The 17,299-nt window shown below is 41.9% G+C and overlaps 1 long non-coding RNA gene across 2 annotated transcripts in view; it reads left to right on the plus strand.

Moving 5' to 3' along the window:
• Positions 1-17,299, plus strand: part of LOC122433104 — a 481,223-nt gene that overhangs the window by 389,313 nt on the left and 74,611 nt on the right. For both annotated transcript variants that reach the window (XR_006267029.1, XR_006267028.1), the window contains one exon: positions 4,648-4,916. This is a non-coding gene — a long non-coding RNA (uncharacterized LOC122433104). The remainder of the gene's footprint in view (positions 1-4,647; positions 4,917-17,299) is intronic.

Genomic DNA, 17,299 nt, shown 5'->3' on the forward strand with positions numbered 1-17,299 from the left:
CTTCCAGACTCAGGGATCAAACCAGGGTCTCCTGCATTGCCGGTGGATTTTCTTTTTAATCAGTTGAGCCACCAGGGAAGCCCTTTTATGGTGGTGGTGATGGTAAAACACACATAACAGAATTTACTGTTTTAATCATTTTAAGTATATGATTCCGTAGCATTAAGTACAGTCACCATGTTATGCAAATTTTGTCTCTAATTTTTTCCAGAAGGTTACTTTTACCCCAGGAGGAAACTTTTTACCCATTAAGAAGTTCCTAATCCTTCCTCCAGTCCTTAGTCCCACCAACCTTCTTTGTCTCTCTGTGCTGTGGATTATTTTTTTGTGCCCTCCTAAAATTTGTATGCCGAAACCCCAACCCTCAAAGGAATGATATTAGGAGGTGGGGCCTTTAGGATATAATTCAGCTTAGATAAGGTCACAAGGGACTTCCCAGGTGGCTCAGATGGTAAAAAGTCTGCCTGCGATGGAGGAGACTTGGGTTTGATCCTTGGATCAGGAAGATCCCCTGGAGTAGAGAATGGCTACCCACTCCAGTATTCTTGCTTGTAGAATTCTATGGACATGAGGGTCATGCCCCCGTAATGGAGTTAGTATCCTTATAAGATGAGAAAGAGATGAGAGCTCTCTGATATCTTGGCCATGAGAGGACACAGCAAGAAGGCAGCTACCTATCTACAAGCTAGGAAGTGAGTTCTCATCGGACATGGGATCTGCTAGCACCCTGTCTTGGACTTAGCCTCCAGAATTGCGAGATATACATTTGTTGTCAAAGCTGCCGACTCTATGGTGTTCTCTTGGTGGGCTGAGCTGACTGAGACACGATGCATTTGTGTATTCTGATTATTTCATATATATATGTGTAGCCTTCTGCATAGCACACCTGTTTTTTTTTTTCAATTTAATTTTATTGTAGTAGAGTTGATTTACAATCTTAATTTCTGTTGTATAGAAAAGTGATCATATGTATATATGTGTGTGTATATATATATATATATATATCTGAAGAAGGACATGGCAACCCACTTCAGTCTTCTTGCCTGGAGAATCCCATAGACAGAGGAGCCTGGCAGGTTACAGTCCATGGTGTCACAGAGTCAGACATGACTGAAGTGACTTAGCACATACACATATACATATACATGTATATATTCCCTGGCGACTCAGACGGTAAAGAATCTGCATGCAATGCAGGAGACCCAGGTTTGATCCCTGGGTTGGAAAGATCCCCTGGAGACAGGAATGGCTACCCACTCCAGTATTCTCGCCTGGAGAATTCCATGAACAGCAGAGTCTGGTGGGCTACAGTCCATGGGGGTCACAGAGAGTCAGACATAACTGGAGACTAACAGCTTCACTTTCATTTTCATACATTCTTTTAAAAACTTCTTCCCCATTATGATTTATCACAAGATCTTGGATATAGCTCCCAGTGCTATATAGTAGGACCTCGTTGTTTATCCATCCTATATATGATAGTCTGCATCTGCTAATTCCAAACTCCCACTCCATCTCTCCCCTACTACAATCCCTCCCCCTTTTTTACCACAAGTCTATTCTCTATGTCTGTGAATCTGTTTCTGTTTTGCAGATAAGTTCATTTGTGTCTTATTTTAGATTCCACATATAAATGATATCGTATGGTATTGGTCTTTCTCTTTCTGACTTACTTCACTTAATATGGTAATCTCTAGGTCCCATCTATGTTACTGCAAATGGCATTATTTCATTTTTTATGGCTGAGTAGTATTCCATTGTATATATGTACCATATGTACCACATCTCCTTTATTCATTCATTTGTCAATGGACATTTAAGTGGTTTCTGTCTTGCCTCTTGCGAACAGTGCTGCTATGAATGTACAAACAGCACATGTGTTTTGGATGGAAGGAAACATGAGCATTGGAAAGCAGAATCCATGTCAGAGGAAGAGCAAAGAGGGGGTGAATGAACTGGAAGAATAAAATGTGGTCAGAGGTAGCTTACAGAGCCCGTCTTCAGGTCAGAAAGAAGAGGCGTGGTGATGAAAGCCCAGGTGACCTTAGCTTACTTCCCTGGCCCACCTGCATTTGTGATTTCTGAAAACAGATGCAAATATCCAGTGGGAACATCTTGGGCTGCAGGTGTTATTTTTCTGAATGATGCAAAATAAAAGCGACCCATCTCTGAGTCCACTGGGAAGGCATTGTTCATGATCTGGGCAGGTGCCTGCCAGATGGGTCCACACACAGGCTCTGAACTCAAGATAAGAGGCTCCTGAAACCTCCTTGACACCACAGACCTCTTTTTCCTTTCTCTGACCCACGTAAAGAAAGCATTCCAGGGAATTTTCTGACCATCCAGTGGTAAAGAATCTGCCTGCAGTGCAGGGGATGCAAGAGACTTGGGTTCGATCCCTGGATCGGGAAGATTCCCTAGAGGAGGAAATGGCAACCTATCTCAATATTCTTTTTTTTTTTTAATTTATTTATTTTTTATTGAGGGATAATTGCTTTACAGAATTTTGCTGTTTTCTGTCAAACCTCAACATCAATCAGCCATAGGTATACATATATCCGCTCCCTTTTGAACCTCCCTCCCATGTCCCTCCCCATCCCACCCCTCTAGGTTGATACAGAGCTCCTGTTTGAGTTTCCTGAGCCAGACAGCAAATTCCTGTTGGCTATCTATTTTACATACGGTAATGTAAGTTTCCATGTGACTCTTTCCACGCATCTCACCCTCTCCTTCCCTCTCCCCATGTCCATAAGTTGACAGATGAATGGATAAAGAAGTTGTGGTATATATACACAATGAAATATTACTCAGCCATAAAAAGGAATGCATTTGAGTCAGTTCTAATGAGGTGGATCAACCTAGAACCTATTATACAGAGTGAAGTGAGTCAGAAAGAGAAAGATAAATACTGTATTCTAACACATATATATACAGAACCTAGAAAAATGGTACTGAAGAATTTACTTACAGGGCAACAATGGACAGACATTCCAGTGTTCTTGCCTGGTGAACTCCATGGACAGAGGAGCCTGGTGGGTTACAGTCTGTGGGGTCACAAAAGAGTTGGACACAACTTGGTTTAGCGACTTAAGTCACCACTCCCACTACCAGGGCTTAAGACTTCGCCTTTCAATGCAGGAGCTTCCCTAGTAGCTCAGCTGGTAAAGAATCTGCCTGCAGTGCAGGAGACATAGGTTTGATTCCTGGGTCAAGAAGATCTGCTGGAGAAGGGATAGACTACCCACTCCAGTACTCTTGGGCTTTCCTGGTGGCTCAGCTGATAAAGAATCCTCCCACAATGCAGGAGACCTGGGTTTGATCCCTGGGTTGGGCTAGATCCCCTGGAGAAGGGAACAGCTACCTACTCCAATATTCTGGCCTGGAGAATTCCATAGACTGTATAGTCCATGGGGTCACAAAGAGTCGAACATGACTTTCACTTTCACTTTTCAATACAGGGGGTGGGGTTCAATCCCTGTTCAAGGAGCTAGGGCCCCACATGCCTTGTGGCCAAAAAACAGAAAAAAAAAATTTTTTTTTGATGTAGACCATTTTTAAAGTTTTTATTGAATTTATTACTATATTGCTTCTGTTTTATGTTTTGTCTTTTTGGCCACAGGCATGTGGGATCTTAGCTCCCCAAACAGGGATTGAACTTGCACCTCCTTCATTGAAAGACAGAGTCTTAATCACCGGACCACCAGGGAAATCTCCGTAGGAAATCAAGCAAGCACAAAGAAAGCATTCCTTTCAAGGGTGTGCATCTTCACCCCTCAACCTCACATCAACCTCAACCCCTCAAGCAAGTTTGAAATCCCACAATTGAATTGCCGGGCAATCTGAAGCCCTGCTGCTTTCCCACGATTCAGGCAGAGCACGTGGGAGCTCTTTCAGGAGCCAGGCATGCTCCAATCAAGCCACTCCACGCACTAGTCTCTAATAGTACAGTAATCAGTGGTAATCAGCCATACAGTTTATGTACGGGAGGGCCTAATAGGATTCATGCCTCTGCGGTGAATACATTTTCATTTATAGGACTAAATGCAGGCATACATTACCTGTTTAATTAAAAACAAAATTCTCCAGCCAACAATTTGCTTCCTCTCCTGGGTACACGCTATATACATTACTATATATGTTACTGATGTTTCCTTTAAATCTACTGGTTACCTCTTCCTCCAGTCACTTGTCATTGTGTGGGACTGCCTACCATTTGAGAAGGTAAACCACTGGGAAACCACGGTCCCTGCCTGTTACTTGTGTGCATGGATGACACCGGTCCAGGTGTCCAAACAGGTGATGGTCCCTCGGAAGTGCAGGGTGTGAACATAGGATGCCAGAGGGCAGTGGCTGGCCAAATGAAGCCAGAGGAATAATCATGTGCAGCTCATGATTTATAGGAGTGTTTTGTTTTTTTTTTTTAAAGATTTTTTTGATATGGACTATTTGTAAAGTCTTTATTGAATTTTCTAGAATATTGCTTCTGTTTTATCTTTTGGTATGCCACGAGGTATGTGGCATCTTAGCTCCCCAGCCAAGTATTGAACCTGTCCCACATGCATTGGAAGATGATGTCTTAGTGGCCTACCAGAGAAGTCCCTATAGGAGTCTTTTAATAATTCTTTCCTTTTTTTTTTTTTTTTCCAGGTTCTCTTCTCTTTCGCTCCTATCCTGGATGCAGCCAGCTGCTGATCAATGCATATACATTTGAGGTGCTTCATTTAAGGAAAAGAGACCTCTCAAAGAAATAGATGACTTAATGGATAGTTTTGCTGAGCCCCACATACGAGGAGATGGACCCAGGTTGAAGGGACTAAATTGAATGCCGGGTCAGGTGGAGAAAATAACATCACCAGCTGTCACCAGGCCCTGATGACATCCAGGGATGCTCTTCTGTGTTCCCGGTGCTCTCAGAGGTACTGTGTTTCTGATCTTGAACTTCTTCCTTTCACAAATGCTATGACTCATTTACTTGGGTTATTAGGATGCCACAGGAGGACACAACTACCTTCCTTGGGTGGTGGGGTGGAAGAGGGCAGAAAGAAGGTTAAAAGGAACAGTCAAGTAATTTAGTGTGTTTTCCATAGAAAATGTTGAAGGTGATGTAAAAGAATGGTTAAAGTACAAGGTAATAAAGTTGATGCAGGATGAGATGTAAGAGTAAAAAGATGAGGGCCACAGAATGGAAGTAGGAATGGTGAGCAATTAGGAATTTTAAATCCAAGCTTTACTGCTCTTTTTGTTTGTTTGTTTTTAGCAGTTGCTTAACTTCTAGCTTCTGTTTGCTTATCCATAAACTGGAAGTAACAAATATTTGGCAAGATAATATTTTGAAATATCAACTCAGGTTTATCCCCTGGTCTTCCTCCTAGCCTACTCACAAGGCTTGGCCCTTGGCCAATGAATGGTCTGGTAACTTGGATTTGGGGAGGTTCCCACCACTTTTGCCAAAAAAGAGTGGTCTCACTGTGTCTAAACTGTTCGGACAAGCATCATGGTTTATACCGAACACCTGCTTTCCTTCTGGGAGTCTGGGATTTTGGGGCATGTGAGGCAGAGGGTGCCTGCCTGACCAGCCCCCAACAAGATCCTCCAGCACTGATTCTCTAACCAGCTTCCCTGGGAGACAGCACTTCACGTGTGTATTTGCGACTCATTATTAGGGGGATTAAGCACATCTTGTGTGACTCCCCTGGGAAAAGACTCTTGGACACTTTCATTTGATTTCCCTGGACTTGGCACCAGGCCCGTTTTGCTTTGTACGTATCCTTATGTTTTAACACATCACAGCCATGATTATGAATATATGAAGATTCCTATTGCAAATCATTGAGTTTGGGAGTGATCTTGGGGACCCTCCCCCACCACTCAGCCAGCTAAAATAGTGGTATTTGCTCTGAAAAGGGATGGCACAGTGGGTATCACTCAACTACTGAAAGTATCACTCAACTATTTACTTTTAAGTCTCAAAAGCCTCGGATGAGAGCCCCAGAGGTACTCTGGTCCTCATGAGCACTCACAATCAGCCACTCCCTCCCCTCCAAACCAAGACTCGAATGTATTCCCAAGAAGAGGGAAGGTCCCTCCCCTCCAAACCAAGACTCGAATGTATTCCCAAGAAGAGGGAAGGGAAGGAGGGAGGGAGGAGTGGACACGGAGAGTGGAGAGCTGCCGCTGATCTGTGTCCTTCTCTCCCTGGAGCTGAGCCCTCAGTGACGGCAGTAGGAAAGCATGTACAGTTCAAGGGGATCTGGAAGCAAAGGACCTGGATCGCCTTTGGTGGACTCTGAGCAGGTCCCAAGACTTAGGGTGGACTTGGGAGCAGGGGTCTTAGGCAGACTGGCCTGACACAGCCTTGCCTGGATCAGACAGAAGACCATGCAGAAACAGTTTCTTTTTATTTGTTTATTTGGCTGTCCTGGGTCTTTGTTGCTGCCCACGGGCTTTCTCTTGTTGCAGTGAATGGAGGCTACTCTCCAGTTGTTGAGTGCGGGTCTCTCATTGCGGTGGCTTCTCTTGTTGTGGAGCACGGGCTCTTTGGAATGTGGGCTCAGTAGTTGCAGCTCGCAGGCTCAGTATTATCGCACATGGGCTTAGTTGCCCTGCGGTGTGTGGAATCTTCCCCGGCCAGAGATCGAACCCAGGTCCTCTGCATTGGCAGGTGCACTGGACCACCAGGGAAGTCCAGAAACAAAGACTCTTTAATGGGATGCCAGTCAGGACAGATAGACTCACCCGGGAGCAGAGCCCACCCCTTTCCTGCCAGCCCAGGCTGTCTGCTGACACCTTGGTACCAAGGAAGTCCTTCACAGAGTAGACACTGCCCTGGGAATCTGAGAAGACATAGAAATAAAGAATATTGTAGCTTGTGCACCTGAGTTTGTGACCTGCAACTTGTGGGAAGTGACAGAGCCAGAATTCAAAAGCAGGTCGGTAGGAGACTAAAGCCAATTAGACCCGAGTGTGAACCTCTTCACCCACAACCACACCTGCTCGTGTCTAAATATGTATTGCCTTCAACCTCAGCCGAGATGTGAATGTCATTCCACATCTTTCTCAGTGTCTACTCAACTGCCTCTCTCAGCCATCACAGCAGATATTCAGCATCTGTACCTCTCTCTTCAAAAACATTTGCAGGCTGATGGATTGCATGAATATAGGCTGAAAGGATTAGAACGTGTTGTCAAGAGTGGGTTTAAACCAGTGGCCCCTTGAGCTTGGGCAGGTTAGAGACAGCAGCATAGCCATGAGAAGACAGAGGCAGTGTAGACTTCACTTGTAGTCAAGCTGATCAAGGCTTCTTAGGGGGACAGGATTCAGCTGAACCATGAAGTATAGATAGGATGTTGTTGGGAGGTGATTAGGTAGCTCTTAGAACAGGAGGGGAAGTTTGGAGCAAAAATTTTTAAACTTTATTTTTAAAAGAATATTTATTCAGTTAGTTATTTTGGTTATGCTGGGTCTTAGTTGTGTCATGCTGCTGCTGCTGCTGCTGCTAAGTCGCTTCAGTCGTGTCCAACTCTGTGTGACCCCATGGACGGCAGCCCACCAGGCTCCTCTGTCCCTGGGATTCTCCAGGCAAGAATACTGGAGTGGGTTGCCATTTCCTTCTCCAATGCAGGCATGCATGCTAAGTCGCTTCAGTTGTGTCCGACCCTGTGAGACCCCATGGACAGCAGCCCACCAGGCTCCTCTGTCCACGGAATTCTCTAGGCAAGAGTACTGGAGTGGGGTGCCATTGTGTCATTCGGGATCTTTAATTTTCATTGCAGCCTCCTTAGTTGCAGCTTGCAGATCTAACTCTCTGACCAGATATTTGACCTGGGCCCCCAGCATTAGGAGCACGCAATCTTAAGCCACTGGACCACCAAGGAGGTCTCTAAACTTTAAATGTGTACTTAAACTGTGTATCAATCTACTTTAGTTGTTCATATTCTATTTAAATTTCTATAAAGTGCTCATCCATTCATTATTTTGCTGCCTCTCCATCTTTGTCATCGGCAATCTCCTTTTTATCCCTACTCCAACCCTACACCTGTCTCCTACACCCTACCTAGCCTGCCCATAGCTTTAACTATGAGGGCATTTCTATTTCGTCCCTCTAGCTTCAATAAGAATCACTAAGAAGTATCCCCAGGACTCCACCAGAATGACTGGTACAAATTTATCTCTCTGTTTATCTCCAGCATCAGATACATAGATATAGCCTCTTTACGGAGAAGGCAATGGCACCTCACTCCAGTACTCTTGCCTGGAAAATCCCATGGACAGAGGAGCCTGGTGGGCTGCAGTCCATGGGGTCGCGAAGAGTCGGACACGACTGAGTGACTTCACTTTCACTTTTCACTTTCGTGCATTGGAGAAGAAAGTGGCAACCCAGTCCAGTGTTCTTGCCTGGAGAATCCCAGGGACGGGGGAGCCTGGTGGGCTGCTGTCTATGGGGTCGCACAGAGTCGGACAGGACTGAAATGACTTGGCAGCAGCAGCAGCCTCTTTACATTTTGACTTTATCTAAATACCAATTTATCCCAATAGGAAAATACTGAAAAAAGAAACTTTATTAGCCTAACCGAAAATTTGTTTTCTTTTCTGACCTTGTTATTATTTAAGTTAAAGCATTCTTTTTTAAATTAATTTAGTTTTTATTGAAGGATAATTACTTTACAGAATTTTGCTGTTTTCTATCAAACCTCAACATGAATCAGCCGTAGATATACATATAGCCTCTCTCTTTTGAACCTCCCTCCCATGTCCCTCCCCATCCCACCCCTCTAGGTTGATACAGAGACCCTGTTTGAGTTTCCTGAGCCAGACAGCAAATTCCCATTGGCGATCTATTTTACATATGATAATGTAAGTTTCCATGTGACTCTTTCCATACATCTCACCCTCTCTTCCCCTCTCCCCATGTCCATATTGATCAGTTTTAGAGAACATCTTTTGATCCTCCAACATAAAAGATGAAGAAACCAGGGTAACAATATTACCTTTCAACTGATGTCTCCTTTTTGCTTTTATTTTGGCTAATTATATGCTTTCTAAGTTGTCATTATTTATAACATTTCCCATTGTTTTATGCTCAGTTCTGTTGAAAATTGGATTCAATTCCAGTTTTTTTGCTAACATTTCTTCACTAGTCACTTCTTGGCTGAAGTTTATTTGGTAGCTTATTCAAGAAAGGCTCATGGGGAATGTATTACCTAAGCTCCTGTAGGATCAAAAGGTTTGTGTACTTGAATGACAGTTTAGTTGGGTATGACATTCTTAAATTAAACTCTGTTGATATTTCTCAAGTGTTTTCTAGTGATGGACCTTGGTTTAGAGTGATGAGAGGCCAGCTAACTTTTCTCTCTTTATAAAACTTGATATATATTTTTAAAACACTCTGTTTTGCTTTTATCTGCTTTCTTTATCTTTGAAGCCTAATAACTTTATTATCTCAGTAATATTGATTCTCTAGCAAGTTTTTCCTGGGACATAGTGTATATTTTCCATTCATAAGTTCTCAAAGCTTTTGTTTCTCAAAGTTTTCCTTGAATCATTCCTTTAAATATATTTTATGTTCTTTGGTTAATTCTTTTCTCTAGATTACAAATTATATTTATGCTGACAAGCAATGTATTAATAGCTCCCTAATGGCTATATAAACTTAGGCAAGTTGCCTAACCTCTTAGTGTCTCAGTTTCTTTTTCTAAAAGTTGAATAATAACCCTCAGAATGCTGTTGTGAAGATTGTGTGTGTGCATGCTCAGTTGTGTCTGAGTCTTTCCAACCCATGGACTCCTGCCAGGCTCCTCTGTCCATGGGATTCTCCAGGCAAGAATACTGGAGTGGGTTACCATTTCCTTCTCCAGGGGATCTTCCCAACCCAGGGAAGATGTCTCGCCCAACCCATGTCTCTTTCGTCTCTTCAGTTGACAGGCAGATTCTTCACCACTGTGTCACCCGGGAAGCTGTTACAGGCTAACAAGCCCAAGTCTTATTTTCTCTTTTTAAAACAGCCAGTTTGACCACACATAAAATTTCGTTCCCAAGATTCCTTTTTCACAAGACTTCCACAGCCTTTTACCATTCATGCAGATTTTGTTCTATTTTTGTTTCCTCTTTCTCATTCTGGAATAATCAATCATCTTACTTTTCTTTCCTACTTTTCACACAGTTGTTTCTTTTCACCCTTACTATTTTTAAGTAGCTTTAATGACATATAATGTAATTAAAGATTACAAATCTTAATTTTAAAGATTAGAAATCTTAATGCTTAGAATCTTTAATTCCTAGTGAAAACTAAGAATATTACACTAGCCTTCTGTGGACTGATAAATTTATTGATTTCATAATTTTTAAAAGTATATTCTTCCTCATGGTGGATTTTTCAAAGTGGCACAGAACACATTTATTGAGAGACCCAATCTTTAGCTTTTTTCTGTAATAGTGAGAAGAATTAGGTAAATCTTATGTTGATTAATTAATGTTTCAGTATTTCCCCTTATTTGGAAGTGACCTGGATAGTCAATTAATTTCCACCATTAACTTAACTCAGCAAAACTCTAAGGTTTCAAGTTACCAAAGGATTTTAAAAACTATGTCTTGTAAAACCTCATCACTTTTCAAAAGTTTACTTATAAACTTTTATTTGTCCTACATCTGTTTAATTTACTTGCTAAAAGCAATCATGTTTAGATTATTCATGAATATTTCACAAGACATTAAACATCTAACCATCATCTTAGAAAGTTATTTTTCCTGCTGATAAATTTAGTAACAGAGATAAGTCATTTGACTAGAAAATCTTAGTAGAATAAAGAAAATCCTAGTGGAATAAAAGTTGCATGTCTGCACTAAATTTAATGCTGATAGCCTTGAAGACATGCCTATTTTAATTAAACCAACAAACTTACACTAGCTTTTATTTACTGAAGATTATCCTAGATCATGTAGATTTGAAAAACATTTGGGTTAGTTTCTGTTTTCTGAGAGAACAATTACTTTGATAAGCACTTATTTTTCTTTAAGCCAATTAAATAGAGCTCTTTTACAAATTAATTTTGGCAATACCATCTGGACATAGAAAAATGTTATACATTCATAACATACATACGTAAGTATACATAAACATACAGACAGATGCAGAGATATTATAGCTTTCATTTTCAAATTTTAGCCATGAGGTAGGTATGATAATGCAAAACTCACTAGCTTATAAAAGAACAGTTGGATCCAAATTGTGTTTCTGGCAGATGGAACTTTATCTGCTCAGATGGCAGGTGGTTCATGCTTTTCACTAATATTTGTGGAAGAGACTTTTAAAATTTTTCACAGGCATAATTTTCAAGATAACCTTTCCTTTTTTTCTTTTCTTTTTTCTTTTTTTTTGATAAGAATTACCTTGGTTCCAAGAAAAATCTTGTTATTGTTGCTCAGTCACTAATTCACGTCCAACTCGTTGTGACCCCATGGACTGCAGCACACCAGGCTTCCCTGTCTTTCACCATCTCCCAGAATCTGCTCAAACTCATGTCCATTGAGTTAGTGATGCCATCCAATCCTCTCATCATCTGTTACCCACTTCTTCTCCTGCCCTTAATCTCTCCCAACAAGAGGGACTTTTCCAATGAGTCAACTCTTCGCATCAGGTTGCCAAAGTATTAGAGCTTCAACTCAGCATCAGTCTTTCCAAAGAATATTCAGGACTGATTTCCTTTAGGATTGACTGGTTTGATCTCTTTGTCCAAGGGACTGTCAAGAGTTTTCTCCAGCACCACAATTCAAAAGCATAAATCCTTTAGCACTCAGCCTTCTTTATGGTCCAACTCTCGCATCCTTACATGACTACTGGAAAAACCATAGCTTTTACTATATGGACCTTTGTTGGCAAAGTGATGTCTCTGCTTTTTAATGCACTGTATAGGTTTGTCATAGCTTTTCTTCCAAGGAGCAGGTGTCTTTTAATTTTGTGGCTGCAATCACTGTCTGCAATGATTTTGGAATTCAAGAAAATAAAATCTGTTGTTTCTACTTTTTCCCCACCTATTTGCCATGAAGTGAATCCCATGAACAGTATGAAAAGGCAAGAAAAGTCTAGTCACAGAGAAAGAATGCAAGTTCCATGAAGAAGAAACTTTGTTCCTAAAGCCCAAATCTTTTATAACATATGCAAGCCTTTTGAGATGAAATAGGGGAGGTTTGGGGATTGATCAAAATGGTAAGTGGGATTTAAATTGTTTCTAGATCCTCATTTTTGCTCTTGTAAAGACTAAATTTATAGGACAAGTATAGTGGTTTTTTACTTCCTCAAAGAATTGGATGGCAACCTGAATGATACAGAGAGTAACACACTCATCCAACTATATTATCTTCAGTTTGCTTTTTATATCAAGGAGATCTTCATCTAAGATGCAGATCAAAAGTTTCCTATATTCTAGATTTAGAACTGTGTGTCTTAGAATGTTTTTCTTTCTTTTTGGGTGCATGCATGCATGCTAAATCACTTCTGTTATGTCCGACTCTTTGCCACACTATGGACTGTAGCCTACCAGGCTCCTCTGTCCATGGAATTCTCCAGGTAAGAATACTGGAATGTGTTGCATTTCCTTCTCCTGGGGAATCTTCTTGACCCAGGGATTGAACCCACATCTCCTGCACTGCAGGCAGATTCTTTACCATCTGAGCCACCAGGGAAGCCCAGAAGAGATAAACTGATAAAGTGTATTAAAAACTTTAAGAGTTTATTTGAGCAAAAATGGATTCAAATCGGGCAGCATCTAATCCAGCAGACAGCAAGGAGCTCCAAGGAACTGTACAAAAGGAGACTTTATTTTTTTTATGTTTTCTCTTTTTAAAATTTTTATTTTATTTAATTATTTTTCACTGAGATGGGTCTTCATTGCTATGCACAAGATTTTCTCAAGTTGCAGCCGTCAGGGGCTACTCTCTCATTGTGGTGTGAGGGCTTCTCATTGCAGTGGCTTCTCTTGTTGCAGACTATAGGTTGTCAGCTGTTTGGGCTTCATAGTTGTGGCTCCCAGGTTCTAGAGCACAGGCTCAGTAGTTGTAGGGTAGTTGTAGGCTTAGTTGCTCCATGGCATGTGGGATCTTCCCGGTTCAGGGATTGAACTCATGTTTCCTGCATTGGCAGGTGGCTTCTTTACCGCTGAGCCACCAGGGAAGCCCTTAATCTTTTATTTTTAATTATTTTTTAAATTGGAAGATAACTGCTTTACAGTGTTGCATTAGTTCCTACTGTACAATGACGTGAATCAGCTGTATGTATACATATAAAAAGGAGACTTTAATAGCCAGAAGGGAGTGGAATCAAGGAAGTTATTATCCTGGGGGCAAAAGAAAGGCAGGTTGCTTATTGCAAAATTTCTGTCCTTCAGGGAATGCGGGGATCCCGCAGGCAGATGACCTAACTAGTGCTGATTAAAGCCTTTCCTGATTGACTGGTTTAAGATTCCTTGTCTGGGAGATTAGACATGATAATTAAGCCTCAGTTTGGTGATGTGGGGCTTACCATCAGTGGCTCCATTTGGGGTCTGTTGTCTTGTTTTTTAACAGCACTACGAGGGGTCAGTGTTAATAAGGTGTAATCCCTCTGCTCAAGGAATTCCAAATCTTGTGGGTAGATATAAAGCAATTGTAAGTTATTATTTTATATTTTATTGCTACTTTCAATAATTAAAACAAGAGCTTAGTTGAGGAGTGAAAAGTGAGGGCAGATTCATGAAAGTGCTAAATCAGAATCGACCTTGGGTGTGGGTAACATTTGAACGAGTAAAAGGTAAGAGAAAGAGTGTTCCAGGAAAGTCATGGTGAGGACAGTTAAAAGGCTTATGGCTTTAATTCAGAATCTGCATATAGTAAGGATGGTAGCAGGGCCGTCAGGTTGACTCTTGGGTGGACCAGGCATAATACAGGAAACTTGAGAAACCACACTGGCCAGGTAGGCAGTGGGAACTTGGTCTTTACTTGCAGACTAGGTAGGGTAAGACAAACCTTTTAGCAAGTTGCACTTGAAAGAAATGAATAATGTGTGTGTGTGTGTGTGCACTCAGTCGTGTCTGACTGTTTGCGACCCTGTGGATTGCCAGGCTCCTCTGTCCATGGAATTCTCCAGGCAAGAGGACTGGAGTGGGCTACCATCTCCTTCTGCAAGGGATCCTCCCGACCCAGGGGTCGAGCTTGTGTCTCTTGTGTCTCCCGCATTGGCAGGTGGGTTCTTTACCAGCGGAGCCATTGGGGAAGCCCACTTGTGAACCAGGGCAAGGCAAACCTTTTGGCAAGTTGTAGATGAAAAAAGTGAGTAATAGAAAGCTCTAAATGTTGAATGGATCAGATTGGAATAGTTCCTCAAGCTGCTTTAGATGAAGAGTGGTGAGACTCCTGACCAAAGCAAAGCAAAGTGAGCTAACTGCTCAGCATTGAGGTCAGAATATAAATGGGAAAACAGAAAATTTTGTAGCCGAAGGGAACCAGAAGTCAAGCATGAGAAATAGCTTGAGGAGAATGATGCAGAACTAGAGATAAATGTTGAGTTGCTGCTTTTTTAAAAAAAAAATAACTTATGGTCAATTTTGTAAATGCTGCCATAGCCTTACTGAGAAGGGTGACAGGGCTGAAAATACACAGCACAGTCAGTAAGGATCCACTTTACCTCCCTTGTGGGATCTTGAGGAAGTTCTAGATTTTCATACCACCTAGAGATTGATTGTCTGAGCACCTTTGCAACCAGAGAATTGGTTCGCCTGTTTGAAATGGTATAGGCAAATTATTTGTGTTCATTAATGAACCATCCCATTTACTTTTATTTTTCTCCCTTGTTCTCATGCATGAGTATTCTTGGGTGTCTTATGCTGAGGGACTTAAGGATGCCTTCTCTAACTCAGGGCTTCCCTGGTGGCTGAGAGGGTAAAGAATCTGTCTGCAATGCAGGAGACTCAGGCTCAATCCCTGGGTCAGGAAGATCCCCGGAAGAAGAGAATGTCTCCCCACTCCATTATTCTTGCCTGGAGAATTCCATAGACAGAAGAGCCTGACGGGCTACAGCCCATGGGGTCACAAAGACTGAGCGACTTACACTTTCTTTAACTCATCTCTCACAATGAGATCCATTGAGGAGTCTGGAATGAAACAGGATAGAGTTCAAGAATTTGAGTATTATCCTTGTCTTGCAGCCACTTGTTCAATAGACACTGCAGGAAAATTTCTGTGGACAGATGGAATGAAAGGAAACCAAGTGTAGAAATAAATAGTGTTTGTCATTTGAAGTCGGCATTTGTAAGGATTGTTTTTTGTGTTGAGGAGCCTGAGCTGATGACACCAAGTAATTGAGGCAATATTTCAAGTGATATACACATATTCCTACTTGATAGATCTTCCTCTCTAACTAGCCATCATCCTATTTTATAATGTTATCATATTTTTAATTATATTGTACATACTTGTTTACAGCTATTTGCTATATATCCATGGTGACATTACGGTAAATTAGTTTTTACCCATTGCCTCTGACTGTTCTTCGCTTCAAACTGAACCATAAATATTGCACCTGAGAAAGCTTGTTCAGATTATTTATCACGCTCGTGTGTGACCACAATAGTAATGCCCTAAGGCAGAACGTCCTGGGAGCTGACTTACAGGAACCCTTGGAAGGGGAATGTCTACATGCACACAGAAGGTGCCCACATTAATACATGCTCAGGCAGTAGTGTTGACTGCTTGTATGACTGAGTATGTGGGAAGGCATTTATGATACTGGTGCTCAATACCATCCATCGACTGCTGCAGAGGTTGGGACATGGAGAGTGAAAGGCAGTTGGTAAACTGAGAGGAATGAAAGCTAAATATACCTAGTGTGGTGGCTGGTGTATTGGAAGTTTCAGGAAATGGTAGTGTCTCCCCTTCCTTCTATATCGGCAGGGGGAAATAGACCAGAAACAGACATGGCCAGGTTATTGAAATGCTTCACCTTGGCTATGTCTAGTTGCAGCCAGAGTCTCTATTTAATACTCAGTTGGGTAGGGATCAGATCATGTTTTCCTTATTTTTTCCAACTGTGACCTCATTGTGTTAGGAACTGAGCTCCTTCCTGGTCCTGTGTGGTCAAGGTCCACTTGCAGTATCAGTTATAATAGTAACAGCTGTTTGAATTTACTGAGTATGTTTTATGGGCCAGACAGTGTGCCAAGCGCTTTGTAGAAAACATGTAATCCTTATGTGAGTCTATGAGGCCGAGACTCAGAGGTGTTGAGTCTTTTGCTCAATGTCACTTAGTAGACTTACCTGTGGAGCCTAGGTTGGTCCCCTCAATACTACTCTCTCAACGGTGGTATTTCACGTCTATATCACCAATACCCACGACTCCATCCTTACTCCTTCCACTTGCTTTGCTTTCCAAGCCTCAAATACCACTCCATGACTGACCTGGGGGAGAAGGATGCAAGAAAAGCGGTGTCTTGGGCTCTAGTTGTGGCAACTATCCATATATTAGAAGTATGGTAATAGGTTACCATATGGTAGAAGGTTACCTTATGATAGCCAGCTAGCCAAGGAACTAGAGAACACATGAAAAAGAGACGTGGAGTTTAGAGCAAAACTGAAATTGGATGTATGGAGGGCATCATAGGAGAAGTGTAGGTATTAGTGTCTGTCTTGGAAGTAAGAGGCAGAATAAAGGGGCAAAGCTATGTCTAAAAGCCAAGTAGTCACTGCTGTAAAATAGGATCAATAACTGAGAAGTCAGAGATGGGTCAGAAGCAGACGAGAGGCAGCCTGTCTACTGCTTTGGTGAATATTAGGGCTCTGGATTGGACTACATCTTTAGGACTAAGAGTTTTCCTAACAGGGGACCCTCTTACTGCTGTGTGCTCAGTTGTTCAATCATGTCCAACTCTTTTGTGACCCCATGGACTGTAGTCCACCAGGCTTCTCTGTCCATGGAATTTTCCAGGCAAGAATACTGGAGCAGGTTGCCATTTCCTATTCTAGGGGATCTTCCTGACCCAGGGATCAAACCCTAGTCTTTCTTGTGTCTCCTGCGTCCCAGGCAGATTCTTTACCACTAGTGCCACCTGGGATGACCATCTTAGCACCTAAAAATCATGAGCACTTGAACTCATGAAACTAGAGGTCTGGATTATTGGACTTTCTTGTCCAAAAGTTTAAGAACACAGGTCAAGTTCCATAGCACTCCACAGAACTCAAAACCACCCTATGTGCATAGTAGGTGTTTAATATATACTTCATTGACTTACATGGATAAAGAATAGCACCAAGTCCATGCCCTCAGAGGAAAATTATA

The sequence above is a fragment of the Cervus canadensis genome, chromosome 32, assembly GCF_019320065.1.
Source record: "Cervus canadensis isolate Bull #8, Minnesota chromosome 32, ASM1932006v1, whole genome shotgun sequence".
Lineage (NCBI taxonomy): Eukaryota > Metazoa > Chordata > Mammalia > Artiodactyla > Cervidae > Cervus > Cervus canadensis.